The following is a 15,856-nucleotide window of genomic DNA, read 5'->3' as shown; positions in this document are numbered from 1 at the left end:
AACAAAGTAAAATTCCTATCTTATCGTCTGCCAGTCCTGCACTACCAAAGTCCTGAGCATGCTGAATTAATGTAGTTTTACAGTATTTGAATATATTTAATATCACATGTAGAAGACAAAGGACAAAGGACATTTATTGTCACATACACCATTCTGGTGTAGTGAAAGTTGAGTTGCCATTTGCAGCACACCAGTAAAGAATTTAACATAAAACATAAAAACATCCTCCCACAATGGTTCCCACTGTGAGGGAAGGCAACAAAGTCCAGTCCTTTTCCTCTTGTTCACCCCGTAGTCGGGGCCTATTTGAGGCCTCCGCAGTCACCACAATGGCGGCCCGATGTTTCAGGCCCTCTCGCCGGACGATGGAGCTCCGGCGTTGGGAGAACACTCTTCAGTGGCTTGGAGTGTCTGGACGGCCGCCTGCCGCCAGCTGCCGAAGTCCACAGCCCGAGCTGGTCGGAGCTCCGACACTGGCGATCTCGGCGAGAGATCCCATGCTCCGCGGTGTTTAAAAGTCAGCACCGCCGCGGCTGGACTTCCGCAGACCCCACAGCTCCGCGATGTAGGAGTCGGTGGTCTCAGCACTCCGGAGCTCACCATAAGGCGACCCGGGTAAGGCATCGCCCGTTCCGCGATGGTGCTTCAGCGCTGCTCCACCGCCGAAGCTGAAGTTCTGGCCAGTCCCGGCAGGAAACGCCGCTCCAGGCCTGTTAGTAGGCCGCGAGGAAGGGGCAAAGATACGGCTTGGAGAAAAGCCGTATCTCCGACCAGGTTGGGACTGAGAAATGCAGTCACCTCCCCCCCCCCCCCCACACACACACACATAAAAAAGATTAGACCTCCAAGACTAAACTTTTTAACATACTAAAAAGTTTTTTAAATGGTGAAAAGACGGACAGCTGCAGGCTGGGCAGCCATACTCGACGGCGCCCCCACGTCCATTTATAAAGCAACATGATTAAATGTAATTAATGCTTTATTCTCCTATACATTATGGCAATCTATGGAGGTACCAATATCCTGGCCATCAGGTTCACTGGTGCTACATGGATGGGTTTAAACTAGATTTGCAGGAAGGTGACATCCAATGCAGGTGAGAGGCTAGAAGTTGGCATGGATAATGATGGTGATGAATGATATATTCCGGACAGCAGAATGAATAACAACTTACATGCAGGCTGCCTGGATCACCAGAGAGATTTATTACCCAACATTCCCTACTTATATACAACACCAACTCATTAGTATATACATGAATATGCATGAATACATTACACTGCTCTCCATTTTATAAGTATTAAATCTAAGTACACAGTTACATTTTTGTTGTTGTGATACTTGATTTAAACCAGTATTAATGAAATTCTAAATGATTAACATAATATATTTATTTTACATATTTACACATTTTCATTTTACTTATACAGTAAATTAGTTAACTTACAAACCTAACCTGACTACTGGTTTAAGGATCCTGACTGATCGTCTAACAGTAACAGGTGTAACAGGTTTAGGTGTTGACTCAACTGTTGGCTTGTTTTGCTCTGTTTTAGTACCCTGACTTTGACCAGAGGAATCATTTGATCAACATGAACACTTTTGATCCTATCTCCAACTTCAACTAAGTATTGTTTTGTTCCACACACTTCCACTATTTTCCCAACATCCCAGTTGTCTCGACTGGACTTGTTGAGAGGACTGAGAACACGAACCTGCTCATCTGGCTTGAAGTATCTCTCTCTCTGTTCGGTGTGGCGGCGCCTTGCGGCAGCGGCTCGACTGCAGTCCATCCATTTTCTCTTTCTTTTTGTCTCGTTAGATGTTTGTTTTTGGTTTTATTTTTTAGCTGTGTATATGTGAGAAGGTGGGGGGGGGGTGGGGGGTTGGGGGAAACGTTTTAATTTCATCCCTGTACAGGGACCCGACCGTTTCCCTGTCGGGTCTCCGTTGTCGTTGGGCCTAACATCATGGAGCCGGCAGCCTCCAACCAGAACCAACCTGAGGGCTCCAGTCATGGAGCCTGCGGACTCACCATCGCGGAGCTGGCTGACTTCGGAGCGTGGAGAGCTGTGGTGGCGCGCGGCTGCGACCCAACTTTGGAGCTTTGGAGACTCCGGCTGCAGGCCCTGTGGACAGTAACATCGGGAGCTTGCAGGTCCCTGGTGGGAGACCGCTTTTCGGAGCTCCCGCAACGGCAACTTCTCCCGCCCGAATCGGGGGTTAAAACGACCCGGAGCGGAGCCTAACATCGCCCCGCGCGGCTTTAACGGCCGCGGGACTTACCATCGCCCGCCGGGGCTCTAACATCAAGTCCTGGAGCAGGGCCTTACATCGCCCCGCGCGGCTTTAACGGCTGCGGGACTTACCATCGCCCACCGGGGGCTTTAACATCAGGAGCCCCGGTCGCCTCGACGCAGCATTTGGACTGCTTGACCGCAGGAGAAGAATAAAGAACAGGGAAGAGACAAGACTTTTGCCTTCCATCACAGTGAGGAGGTGTTTGGAGATTCACTGTGATGGATGTTTATGTAATTTGTGTTAATTGTGTGTCTTGGTTTTTTTTTTTGATGTTATGACTGCAGGAACAAAATTTTGTTCGAACCATGACAATAAATGGCATTCTATTCTATTCTATGCTATTTTTGTGGGAGTCAAAATGGCGTTTTTGTTCAACACCCAAAGCCAAATTCAGTTGAATTGGGTTGAACTAGACTTAGGTTTATACTTAGCCTTCTCTTCATCAACAGCTCTGCAGGTGAGTAACCCGTTGTTGTGTGGTTCTGTACTTCAGCAAGAAACTAGCCAAACGATGTTTCATGCTGAGCTTTGAACTACCCTGCAAAACCTTTCCTGAGAGCATCTTTGACAACTCTAACAGACCTTTACGCTGCCCCATTGGAGGCTGGATGGTATGGGGGAACAAGTGCGTGTTTTACACCATTCCGCTGCATGAACTCTTTGAACTGTTCTGAATGAAACTGAGGCCCGTTATCAGAAACAAGTTCTTCCGGTAAACCATGGCATGCAAAAATGGATCTCAACTCATCTATGGTACGCTCAGAAGTAGTGCTTGACCCCATAAGCTTAACCTCAATCCATTTGGAATGACCATCTACTAGCACCAGAAAATGATCATTACCCTTTTCACAAAAATCTACATGAACTCTCTGAAAATGTCTACTTGGCCATGACCAGGGTTGCAGTGGTGTTTTTGGTGGTGTACTCTGGCAATTTTGGCAGACGCTACATTTGCTCACCAGTGACTCGATGTCACTGTCAATACCAGGCCAATACACAAAACCTCTGGCAATTGACTTCATGCTTACTATGCCAGGATGTTCGGCATGAAGTTCGTTCATAATTTTGTTTTTCAAAGACTCTGGTACAACCACTCTGTAACCCCACTTAATGCATCCCTGCTCACATAATAATTCATGGTGCCGATTGTGGAAAGACTTCAGCTCTGAGTTCAGAACTGAGTTCAATCCACTATCGATTTCAGTCCAACCAGTCAATGTCGGTTCATAGACCCACTTCAGCACATTGTCTTTCATTGTTTCTGCTGCAATTTATGTTGCAGTCACTGGAAAGTCTTCATCTACCACTTGCATTGTGTAGATTGAATTCTCACTTCCCACATCAGAGTTCTCATGGGGCAACCGGGACAACGCATCTGGAACTGCGTTGCACTTGGAGCTTCTGTACTCAACCTTGTAGTCATACTGGGACAGCAGAATTGCCCAGCGCTGCATCCTTGATGCCGCCATGGAAGGTATAGCTGACTTGGGACCAAGTATCACTAGTAGTGGTTTGTGATCAGTCACGAGGGTGAAGGGTCTGCCGAGAAGATGGAATTTTTTGATTCCGAACACGATGCTGAGTGCTTCCTTGTCTATTTGTGCATAATTGTGTTCACATGATGACAGGGTGCGGGATGCAAAAGCAATAGGCTTTTCCTGTCCATCATTCATTATGTGGGAGATCACTGCACCTCCACCATAACTTGAAGCGTCACAAGCAAGTTTCATCTCGCGTGTCGTATCATAGTGAACAAGAAGTTTGGCACTTGTCACGTTTTCCTTGCAGATGTCAAATGCACTTTGCTGTTCCTTTCCCCACATCCATTTCACATCTTTTTGTAGCAGATGATGAAGTGGCTTTAGCACAGTTGCTAAATCTGGAAGGAATTGTGCATAGAACTGCACCTTCCCAAGGAATGATTGTAGCTCTGACACATTGTTGGTTTTGTAGCATTCACTATTGCTTCCACTTTCGCCTTCACAGGGTGAAGTCCATTGGCGTCTACTTTGAGTCCAAGGTAGACCACCTCTGACTGCGCAAATGCACATTTACTTTGGCGCAGTTTAACATTGTGGCAGTTCAGTCATGTGAGAACTAGCTTGAGGATTTCCAGATGTTCTACCATGCCCTCTTGGAATATCAATAGGTCATCCTGGTTGCACACACAGTGCGGAATGTCTTGTAATATTTGGTCCATGACAGACTGAAAATTTTTCGGGGAGGATTTCACACCATAGGGCAGCTTTGTATATGAATACAAGCCCTTATGTGTGTTGATAGTCAAATACTGCTGACTTTCCTTGTCAACATTGAGTTGGGCGTAAGCGTGAGACAAATCCAGTTCAGTGAAGACTCTTGCTCTGCTAAGTTCTGCGTACAGATCTTGCGAGGTTGGTAACGGATATTGTTCGTCATCAACGGCTTGGTTGATTGTGACTTTGTAATCACCACATAGTCGAACAGTTTTGTCAGCCTTGGGTACGGCCACAATTGGCGTTGCACAGTTACACTGGTCTGTCTTCACGAGTACTCCATTCTGTTCTAATCTGTCGAGTTCTACCTCCACTTGTTGCTTTAGTGCATATGGTACAGGTCTTGGTCAACAATACACAGGTTTCACATCTTGCTTAAGTCGAATGTGTGCAGAGTACCCTGTTATTCCCGTGTAACTGTCAGCAAAAATGTTTGCATGTTTGCTTATGACGTTTTCAAGATGTGATTTGGACAAATCAACGCTAAAAATGTTCTTCCAGTCTAATTCTATTCTACTCAGCCAATCCTTTCCAAGGAGGGTTGGTGCATTTCTGTAGCTGGCTACTATGATGGGCAGTGTTACTGACTGACCATTATGCTGAACTTTACAGTTCATTTGTCCACGTGTCTCCAAAACTTCGCCCGAGTAGGTTCTCAGCTTGACCTTACTCTCAAACAATGGTATCTGTGGGAACTTTGTTTCATACAGCTCTTTGCTCATGACGGAACAATCTGCTGCCGTGTCAATGCACATATCGATTAATTGTTCATTAATCAATAGTTTAATTCGAAAGTCCTTGCCTTGGCTGGTTGTAGGCTTATAAATGCACTATAATGTAGGTTGCATAAATGGTGTACAACCCAAGTTCATTTCCATCAGGGTTCATCTCCAAGTTATGAACTCCTTTCTGGTGTTGTCGCTTGTTTCCCGCAGAATGTTGGTTTCCTGTTTTATGCTTGGCCCGACATGCTGAGGCAATATGGCCTTTCTTCTGGCAGTTATAGTACTTGGCCATTTTTAACTGACAAAATTGGGATGAGTGATGACCGTTGCAACGATAACAACTGGCTGAACTCAGCGCCACGCCATACTTCAGTTTTGCACCTCTTGGTTTGGCCATAGGAACTGCCTTGTGACTGTAAACGGCAACTGCAGTCTGTGGTGGGCGAAACTCGCGAGCATTCTTTGATGCTATCTCCATTGTGGTAGCAATCTTGCATGCTTTCTCAAATGTAAGATCTGGAGTGTTTGTGAGTTTGGACTGAATTTATTCATCCACTAGACCACAAACAAATCTGTCACGTAGTGCACATCCGAGAAAGGTTCCAAAGTTACAGTGTAATCTTAAGTTTTTCAAGGCAACAATGTACTCATTGATTGTCTCATTCTGCTTCTGGTTTCCAGTGCCAAATTTATAGCTTTCTGCAATTTCCAAAGGCTTTGGGTTGAAGTGCTCCTCCAACTTCTTTATAATGTCATTGAATGGCACGTCTTTTGCCTTTAAGGGTGCAAGGAGATTCACGAGTGTGCCGTACACTTCAGGACCGGCCTCCGTGACCAGAATCGCTTTCATGCGTTCGCAAACAGCCTTATTTGTTTCAGTCACTATCTTCCCTTCACCACTAATCTCCAATATATTGTTTGCCGTGAAAAAATAGTTTGCTCTCTCCATATGGAAGCTGAACGGCTCTCTACTCTTGTCAAAAGTGCCAAGGTTTCCGATGTAGCCTGTGGACGCTGCCATCATGTCGTTCTCTTTTTTTTTAAAGTCCGTTCAAAAACTCAGAATTCCTGTCTGTTCTGGTGTAACAATTCACCTAAAACTTAGCTGTATAAAGACTATACAGCTTGAAGAACTCGACAAAAAAAACTCAGTCTAAAATTGTATAGAATCCCAAGGACGACATCTTGCCACGTAGACACAACATAGAGATAGCCTGGGTACACAAAATTGCTGGGGAAACTCAGCGGGTGCAGCAGCATCTATGGAGCGAAGGAAATAGGCGACGTTTTGGGCCGAAACCTTTCTTCAGACTGATGGGGGGTGGGGGGAGAAGGAAGGAAAAGGGGAGGAGGAGGAGGAGCCCGAGGGTGGGCGGATGGGAGGGTGGGAGGAGACAGCTAGAGGGTTAAGGGAGGGGAGGAGACAGCAAGGGCTAGCAATAGCAATAGCAAGGGCTAGAGATAGCCTGACAAACTCTTGCCGAGTTGTCAGCTGCTGTTTTAAACTACAGTCCCCTGCATAGAAGGATCTGCGGCCTCTCGTGTCCAGCTCACAAACAACTGCGACACAACTCCGTATTTACTGTTTAAACTGTTAAACAGTACTACGTGTTGCAAAACAGTCCTGCACTGTATTTAAAGGATGAGTTCGCAAACTCTATCCCATCCTCGTCGCCAATTTTGTTATATTCCGGACAGCAGAATGAATAACAACTTACACGCAGGCTGCCTGGATCACGAGAGAGATTTATTACCCAACATTCCCTACTTATATACAACACCAACTCATTAGCACATACTTGAATATGCATGACTACATTACAATGAAGTAAAGTTCAGTGGACAGAATAGGCAGGAGAAAGGCAGGGACGAGGAAGAACTGTCGGTTTGAATTGCATTTATTTTGAAGCGAGAGGTCTGACGGGTAAGGTAGATGAACTCAGGGTGTGGATACATACATGCAACTGGGCCATTGTAGCCATTAACCTGGTAAAGAGAGGGACAAGACTATCAGCTTAATGGGTATAGATGCTTCAGGAAAGAGAGAGAGAGATGGGGAAAAGAGGAGGGGATGTTTCTTCATTGAGTAAGGAGGATGCTGTGGCAGTGGTCAGAGATTACATTACTGATGGTTCATCCAGTGAGGCTGTATGGGTGCTGAGAAATAAGAAAGGGATGATTACCTTGTTGGGAATGTACTAGAGGATCTCAATAGTCAATGGGAATTAGAACAGCAAATATGCCAGGAGATTTCAAACAACAGCTGCAGAACTAATATGGTTGTTGTAGTTGGGGATTTTAACGTTCCCAATATTGACTGGGATTGTCATGGCGCTAAACGTTTAGATGCGGCAGAATTTGTCAGATGTGTTCAGGAAAGTTTCTTCAGGCAATATGTCGAGGGCCCTACATGAGAGAGGAACCAATATCTTGGCCATCAGGTTCACTAGTGCTACATGGATGGGTTTAAACTAAATTTGTACTGGGGTGGCATCCAATGCAAGTGAGAGGCTAGAAGTCGGCATGGATATACAAGAGAAAATATGGCCCCTCCGGAATCAACACAGTCAAGTCTGTTGAGCCCCAGGTGATGGGAAAGGTCCCCAATGAGTATTTCTCCTTTGTTTTTACTGTGCAGAAAGACATGAGGAATGGGGAATTTGGGCCAGTCAATGGAAGTATCTCGAGGGCAGGCAGTATTATGCTCAAAGAGGTGCTGAAGTTAATTAAGCGTATGAAGGTAGACAAATCGCCTGGGCCTAATCGGATATATCCAAGGACATTGTGGGAAACTGGATCGTGAAATACAGGTGAGGTGCCGGAAGTCTGGAGGCTGGTAAATGTTGTCCCTCCATTTAAGAAGGACTGCGAGGAAAAGCCTGGGAATTATAGGCCAGTGAGTCTAACACCTGTAGTCGGAAAGGTGCTAGAGAGTATTCTGAGGGATTAAAAATACTTGCATTTAGATGAACAAGGACTGAACTGGGATAGTCAGCATGGTTTTGTACATGTGAGATCATGTCTCACAAATCTGATTGAGTTTTGTGAAGAATGATCATAAAGGTCGAGGAGGGCAGAGCAGTAGAAGTTGTATATATGGATTTCAGCAAAGTGTTTGACAGGATTCCGCAGGGTAGGCTGCTCTGGAAGGTCAGATCACAGGGGATCCAAGGATAGCTAGCGCAATGGATAGAAAATTGGCTTCATGGAAGGAAGCAAAGTGTGATCGGTGAAGGTTGTTTATCGGACTGGAGGCCTGTGACTAGTGGTGTTCTAGGACCATTGCTGTTTATCAGGTGTGTCAAAGATTTGGATGAGAACGTACAATGCATGATTAGTAAGTTTGAACATTGCATTAAAGTGGGTGCTAATGTGGAAGGCCAATGTGCTGAAAGCCTTCTTCACCATCTTATCTATCTACAGTATGACGCCACTTTCAAGGAACTATGTACCTAATGTACATATCATTTTGAAGGTAAAGTTTCTTGTTCATATCTCCCTCATCTTCCTGTACCATATCTGAATGAGGTTCCTGTTTCTAGTCCCTACCCAAGTCAGTGACAGGTAGTTACTTAAAAGTGGACAAAAGTCTCTACCCAAGAATTTCTAATTCTCTCACACCAGTGTGGCATGGATCAGGAAGAATTTTTAAAATCTGATATTGCTTTGACCTTTGGTGAGACTTGCACAACTATTGGCCAGGTACTTGGCATGATTGCACCAAGTGCAGCAGTTTCCTCAGCAACGCTCATCGTTTGGGATGCACAATTGTTTAATTTGCTGGTAATGGTCGAAGAAACAAGAGAACGAGTAGAATTTGTTGGCTGTTTGCTGGACTGTAATCGATTTAGTGAACTATATTTAATGGTGGGGTTAGTATTTTGTCAGAGCTTACACAAAAAGGGCAGACTATTGTTAGTTTTGCCTGGTTGGGCTTGTGAATGCCTGGTTTTCTCACTGGCTGTTGTGAAGGCATATTTTAACTGTGGGATAGATGCTGCACAGAGATCAGTGGCAGATTGAAGTCCAGCATTACTATGGTTACAGATGGTGCTCACTGATGCTCAGACAGAATAGATCGCTGTTGTTTTCTGGTCCAAAGTTGGTTCATCAGCAGGAAGTTCTGGTAAGGTTCCAAAGTGGAGAGAAGAAAAATGGAGCGATTTAAAAAAAAATTCTCATAATTTTTATTCATCTACTATAAAAATATTGGTCTTTGAGGAAGAATAGATGCATGACCGACAGTTGACAAACATATATCCAGTACGAAGGACCTGCGTTCTTTGCAAATCGTACAGAGAATGTGAAGCAGCACAAGGGAAGCAATCAGCTGGCTGAAGGTGGGATTGTTGATAAGGCTCTAAGAGGATACATCTGGCCGGCTACCCATAATCTGTGTGTGGGAGTGAAGGCCCACAAAGGTACAACGTGCAAACATTAACAAGACAATTTGGTTTTGAAATGAAACGGAAAATGCTGGCAATATGCAGCAAGTCAAGCAGTGTTTATGCAAAGAGCTCACGGGTAGTTAGATTGTGCTCAGCACAACTCGCCCTCACTCAATCCCTCTACAACACCAACAGCCACTCAGATCTTTTATGGCCCTACAAGTCTAATGAAACTTAAGGCTTGGATGAGTGAAGCCACCTCTGAGTGATGACTTGGCCTTAGGCATATCGAACATGGAACGGAACAGCACAGGAACAGGCCCTTCAGCCCCACAATATTTTGCTGAGCTTGATGTCAAATTAAACTAATCTCAGCTGCCTGCACATGATCCATATTCCTTTAAACCTGCAGATCTAAATGCCTGTCTCAGTCTCTTAAACCCTAATATCATATTTGCTTCCTCCACCACTCCTGGCAGTGTGTTCCGGGCACCCACCACTCCTTGTTTAAAAAAGATTAAGGGCCTGTCCCACTTTCACGACCTAATTCAGGACCTTTTTTACTCGTGGACATTTTTCATCATGCTAGAAAAAATGCCCCGACCTACTTGATGCCACGAGTACCTATGACTAGCATCACGGCCTGCTACAAACTACCTACGACCTAGTGACGACCATGCTGCGAGTATGAGTCAAGGACAAACTCGGCAGAGGTCGTGAAAGTGGGACAGGCCCGACCCACATCTCCTTTAAACTTTGCCCCTCTCAACTTAAAGCTATGCCCTCTGGCCTTTGCATTTCTGGGGAAAGTGTTCTGACTGTCCACCCTATCTATACCTCTCTAACTGTATGTACTTCTGTCAGGTCTCCCCTCAACTTCCGGCATTCCAGAGTAAACAATCCACGACTGTCCAATTTGTAGCTAATACACTCTAATGCAGGCAGCATTTTGGTAAACCTCTTCTGCATCCTCTCCGAGGCCTCCACATCCTTCCTATAATGAGGCGGCCAGAGCTGCACGCAATACATACACCAAATGCAGCCTTATCAAAGTCTATAGATCTGCATCATAACTTCCTGATTCTTATATTCAAGATTTAGAAAACGCACTGCAGAAATCCCTGGCCTTCACAAAGCCTGTGCTGTTAATGGCCTTTTCAACTGTTCTAAACATCTCTGCTATTTTAAAACATCAGAAACATTTAAAAACAGCTGGCATAGTTTGAAACGATTAAAAATGTCAATACAAAAATTGAAACAAAATTTAAGATACCAATATCATTAACTAAAATTGTTCATATTAACTAAATGAACTAACAAAACCTTCACTTTGCTTATTTGTTCAGGTTGGTAAGCATATCTGAGGTAGCTGTGAAAAATATCCAGCTCCTTGACTCTGCCTTTGGTTCAGTGCTGAGGCCAGGGAGGAAGCAGGAGCTGAGATACATCAGCATCCACGACAACATGCAGGAACGCAGATCAGGAATGCAGATCAGCACAATGATGTCAGCCAGCGATTCTCTCTAGAACTGTGAGCTATACTGTGGACCCTTCTTTATACCAAACAAACCAACACCAATGACCAGCGATCCTCACACTATCCTACACACACTAGGGATAGTTTACAATTTTTACCGAAGCCAATTAACATACAAGCCTGTACGTCTTTGGACAGTGGGGAAAAAAACAGAGCACCCGGAGAAAACCCTTGCGGGTCATGGGGAGAACGTATAAACTTCGTACAGACAGCACCAGTGGTCAGGATCGAACCTGGGTCTCTGGCGCTGTAAGGCAGCGGCTCTAGCATTGCGACACCGTGCCACCCCATATTAGGATGTGGGGTGAGATTTATTGATCATCCCTTGTTGTCCTCGAGAATGTGGTGATGAGCTGCCTTGATGAGTCATAGTCATACAATAAAGGGCATGTCCCACGAGCATGCAACTGCATGCGACAAGCGCGACCAAACCGGAAGCGGGGGCCGCGCGGAGGTCGATTGATCCCCGTTCAGGGCATGTCCCACCAGCATGCGGCAAGCGCGACCAAACCGGAAGCGGGGGCCGCGCGGAGGTCGAGTGATCCCGTACGAGTTGATGTGAAGTTCGAGCGAAGACGCTGCGTACGGAGTCAAAACGTTGCGTACGGCGTCGAGACGCTGCGCACGCCCGTCGAGGCGGTGCGTACAGCCTCAATGTGGCTGCGGGCCGGCAGGCCGTTGCCGCGCGGAATTTTTGGACAGTGTCAGTTTTTCAGAGCCCAGCGCGATGTCGGGACCAGCTCCGCACAACTCCATACGGCTCCGGCGATCTAAGTGGGACCGGCCCCGCGAGGCCGTACGGCTTAAGCGACAACGTTAGGTCGCGCTTGCCGCATGCAGTCGCATGCTCGTGGGACAGGCCCTTAAGGAAAATGACCCTTCAGCCCAACCCGTTCATGACAATTAAACTGCCACTTCAGCTAGTCCCATTTGCCAGTTCATATTCCTCTTAACCTTTCCTCTCCAAGTATGTCCATATGTCATTTAAATGCTGTAATTGTACCACCCTATACAACTTGCCTTTCCACATATTCACCACCTATGTGAAAATAAAATGCCTCTCGGCTCTCTTTTAAATACTTCCACTCTTACCTTAAACTCATGTCCTCCAATTTTAAACTCCCCACCCAGGAATAAGACTGACCATAGAAACATAGAAAATAGGTGCAGGAGTAGGCCATTCGGCCCTTCGAGCCTGCACCGCCATTCAATATGATCATGGCTGATCATCCAACTCAGTATCCTGTACCTGCCTTCTCCCCATACCCCCTAATCCCTTTAGCCACAAGGGCCACATCTAACTCCCTCTTAAATATAGCCAATGAACTGGCCTCAACTACTTTCTGTGGCAGAGAATTCCAGAGATTCACCACTCTCTGTGTGCAAAATGTTTTTCTCATCTCGGTCCTAAAAGATTTCCCCCTTATCCTTAAACTGTGACCCCTTGTTCTGGACGTCCCCAACATCCGGAACAATCTTCCTGCATCTAGCCTGTCCAACCCCTTAAGAATTTTGTAAGTTTCTATAAGATCCCCCCTCAATCTTCTATAAGATCCCCCCTCAAAATTCTAACGAGTACAAGCCGAGTCTATCCAGTCTTTCTTCATATGAAAGTCCTGACATCCCAGGAATCAGTCTGGTGACCCTTCTCAGTACTCCTTCTATGGCAAGAATGTCTTTCCTCAGATTAGCAGACCATCAGGTTGGATCATAGCTTGTTTTTTCCTCTGCCCACGACTGTAAGAAATTGTAGATATTTGTGGATGTCCATCACACAGACCGGACTCCCCACCATTGACTCCATCTATACTTCACATTGCCTCAGAAAAGCAGCAAACATAATCAAATTCTTTTCCCACCACAGTCATATCTTCTTCTCCCTGCTCCAATTGGGCAGAAAATACAGAAGCTTGAATGCACACACCACCACTCAGAATCAACTTCTGAACAGTCCTTCCATAAGCGAGGGTACAGTCCAGTGACTTTGCCACCACGAATGTTGGGTTCACTGACCAAGTAAATTTCTTGTTTGTCCTCAGCCTTTTGGCTAAGATCAAGTGTGGGTTGATCGTTGTGGACGCACATGCGTGAGAGGAGGCCAAGAAGGAAGACAGCAATGGCTGTCAAAAATTGCAGATTTTGATCGGTTGGCCAAGTGGGCTGAAGAATGGCTGATGGAATTTAATACAGAGAAATGTGAGGTGTTGCATTTTGCAAAGTCTAACATGGGCAGGGCCTCCACAGTGAATGTTAGGGCTCTGGGTGTGTTGCAGAGCGGAAGGATCTAGAAGTGCAGGTGCATAGTTCCTTGAAAGCGTCACAGGGGTGATCAAAAAGGCTTTTGGCACATTGGCCTTCATCAGTCAAGGTACTGAATATGGACGTTGGGAGGTCATGTTGCAGTTATATAAACGTTGGTGAGGTCACATTTAGAGTATTCTGTTCAGTTCTGGGCACCAGGTTATAAGAAAGATGTTTTTAAGTTTGAAAGGGTGCAAAGAACATTTACAAGGATGTTGCCAGGACTCGAGGGTTTGAATTATAGGGAGAGGTTGTGCAGGCTGGGACTCTGTTCCCTGGAGCACAGGAGGATGAGGGGTGATCTTATAGAGGTTTAGAAAATCATGAGAGGAATAGATCAGGTGAACGCACAGTTTCTTGCCCAGAGTGGGGGAATCAAGAACCAGAGGGCATAAGTTTTGAGGTGAAGGTTGAAAAATGTTATAGGAATCTGAGGGGTGACTTTTTCATGCAGAGGGTGGTGGGTGTATGGAACGAGCTGTCAGAGGAGGTAATTGAGGCAGGGACTAACGCGTTGTTTTGTAAAGCATTTGGACAGATACACGAGAGGACAGGTCTAGAGGGATATGGGCCAAACGCAGGCAGGTGGGCCTAGAGTAGATGGGACATGTTGATCGGTGTGGGCAAGTTGGGCCGAGGAGCCTGTTTCCATGCTGACTGACTCTATGACCCTAAGGGCTCTTTGTGAGCAAGTGGCTGCATGATGAGACATTAACCTGCTAACTTTAATGTGGATTCAGGCTGAATGGGGAAACAATCTAATACTTATTTTTAGCAGCCTCTTAATGTGGTCAGTCAGCAGCTTCACCTGCACCATTTCCCACAGATTATAGTCACCAGAGATTGTGGATGTTTCCCTGATCTCCCACATTCTGCAGGACTGCCGTGACTGCCATCTTTAAAACACCAAGACTATAATTTGTAAGCGTGGTATTTATATGGTTGGTCCCGTTTAGTTTCTGGTCAATGTTAACCCCCAAGATGCGGTAAATATGGGGATGCATTAACAATAATGTGGTACAGTGGGTGAATTTAAAGATGATGTTGGAGCTGTGTCTGACTATACAGTCATGGGTATCGAGAGAGTAGAGTAGGGGACTGAGAACACAACCTTCAGATGCTCATGTGCTGATAGTTATCATGGAGGAAGCGTTGTTGCAAGCTCTTACTGATTGTGGTCTGCCAATGATAAGTTTAGAGGGGATGGTTATGTTAAACGCCGAGCTGTAGCCGATGAACAACAGCAAGATGATGTGGTCCAAGTAGTCCAGTGCACAGTAGAGAACCAGTGAGATTGCATTCCCTGGTGATCTGTTGAGGCGGGTGAATAGTAATGGGTCCAGGTTCTGACGAAGGCAGGAGTTGACATGTGTCAGAACCACCCTCTCAAAGACTTCATCACCATGGACATTAGTGCCAAGGGTCAGTAGTAATGATGCATTTCATCTTACTCTGCTTAGTATTATTTATGTTCTTTTAACACATGTTCTTGGGAACCTCAGACCAAAGTAATTATAGGTTGAAGATGTCCACAAAGACTCCAGTCAGTTTGTCCACTCAGGTTTGAAGAACATGGGCTGTTGCACCATTGGGGCTGAATACTTTTCAAGGGTTCACCCTCATCAAGGATCTTTGACATCAGCTTGTGATTGAGATAATAGTGTTGCCAGGCATTAAGAGGTCCTGAGAAGGTATATCAATGGTCTCCTTATCGAAGTAAGTGTAGAAAGCATTGACCCGGGAGTGATGCCTTGCTGTCACCTTGGTTTTGCCTTGTGGAAAGTGATGACGTGCAAGGCCTGCCACATCTGACAAAATCCACCTCACCCTTCAGCTTAAACCACAAAGGTCTTTTTGCTTTTCCGATTGCCTTATTGAGGTTCCACCTCGACTTCCTATATAACCCAGAATCGCCAGATTTGAATGCCCAAGATTCGTTCAGAACTGCTGTAGATTTGGGAGCAACAACAGCAGCAGGAGTTTAGCAAGAGATACGACTGATTGGCTCTAGCCCAAGTGGGAGGAGAGAAGTGAAAACAGTTAAAGTACAGGTCAAGGACAGGCAGACTTGACTCAGAACTGCTGTAGTTTTGGGAGCAACAACAGCAGCAGGAGTTTAGCAAGAGATACGACTGATTGGCTCTAGCCCAAGTGGGAGGAGAGAAGTGAGTCAGTGCTGGGAAAACAGTTGAAAACTGAGGAATTTGGTTTGCAAATTGGTAAATCAGGCAATTTATCAGTCAATTTAAGCAAGACTGCTCTTAGCGAGTGGCAGTGAGTGAGCGGCCTTGTGAGGGAAGTGCCCTGTGAGAAAAGTGTGAGTCTTTGGCTCGAGAATCTTCGGAGACG

Source organism: Amblyraja radiata, chromosome 3 (genome assembly GCF_010909765.2).
Source record: "Amblyraja radiata isolate CabotCenter1 chromosome 3, sAmbRad1.1.pri, whole genome shotgun sequence".
In the NCBI taxonomy this organism is placed as follows: domain Eukaryota; kingdom Metazoa; phylum Chordata; class Chondrichthyes; order Rajiformes; family Rajidae; genus Amblyraja; species Amblyraja radiata.
Note: the sequence above shows the minus strand (reverse complement) of the source record.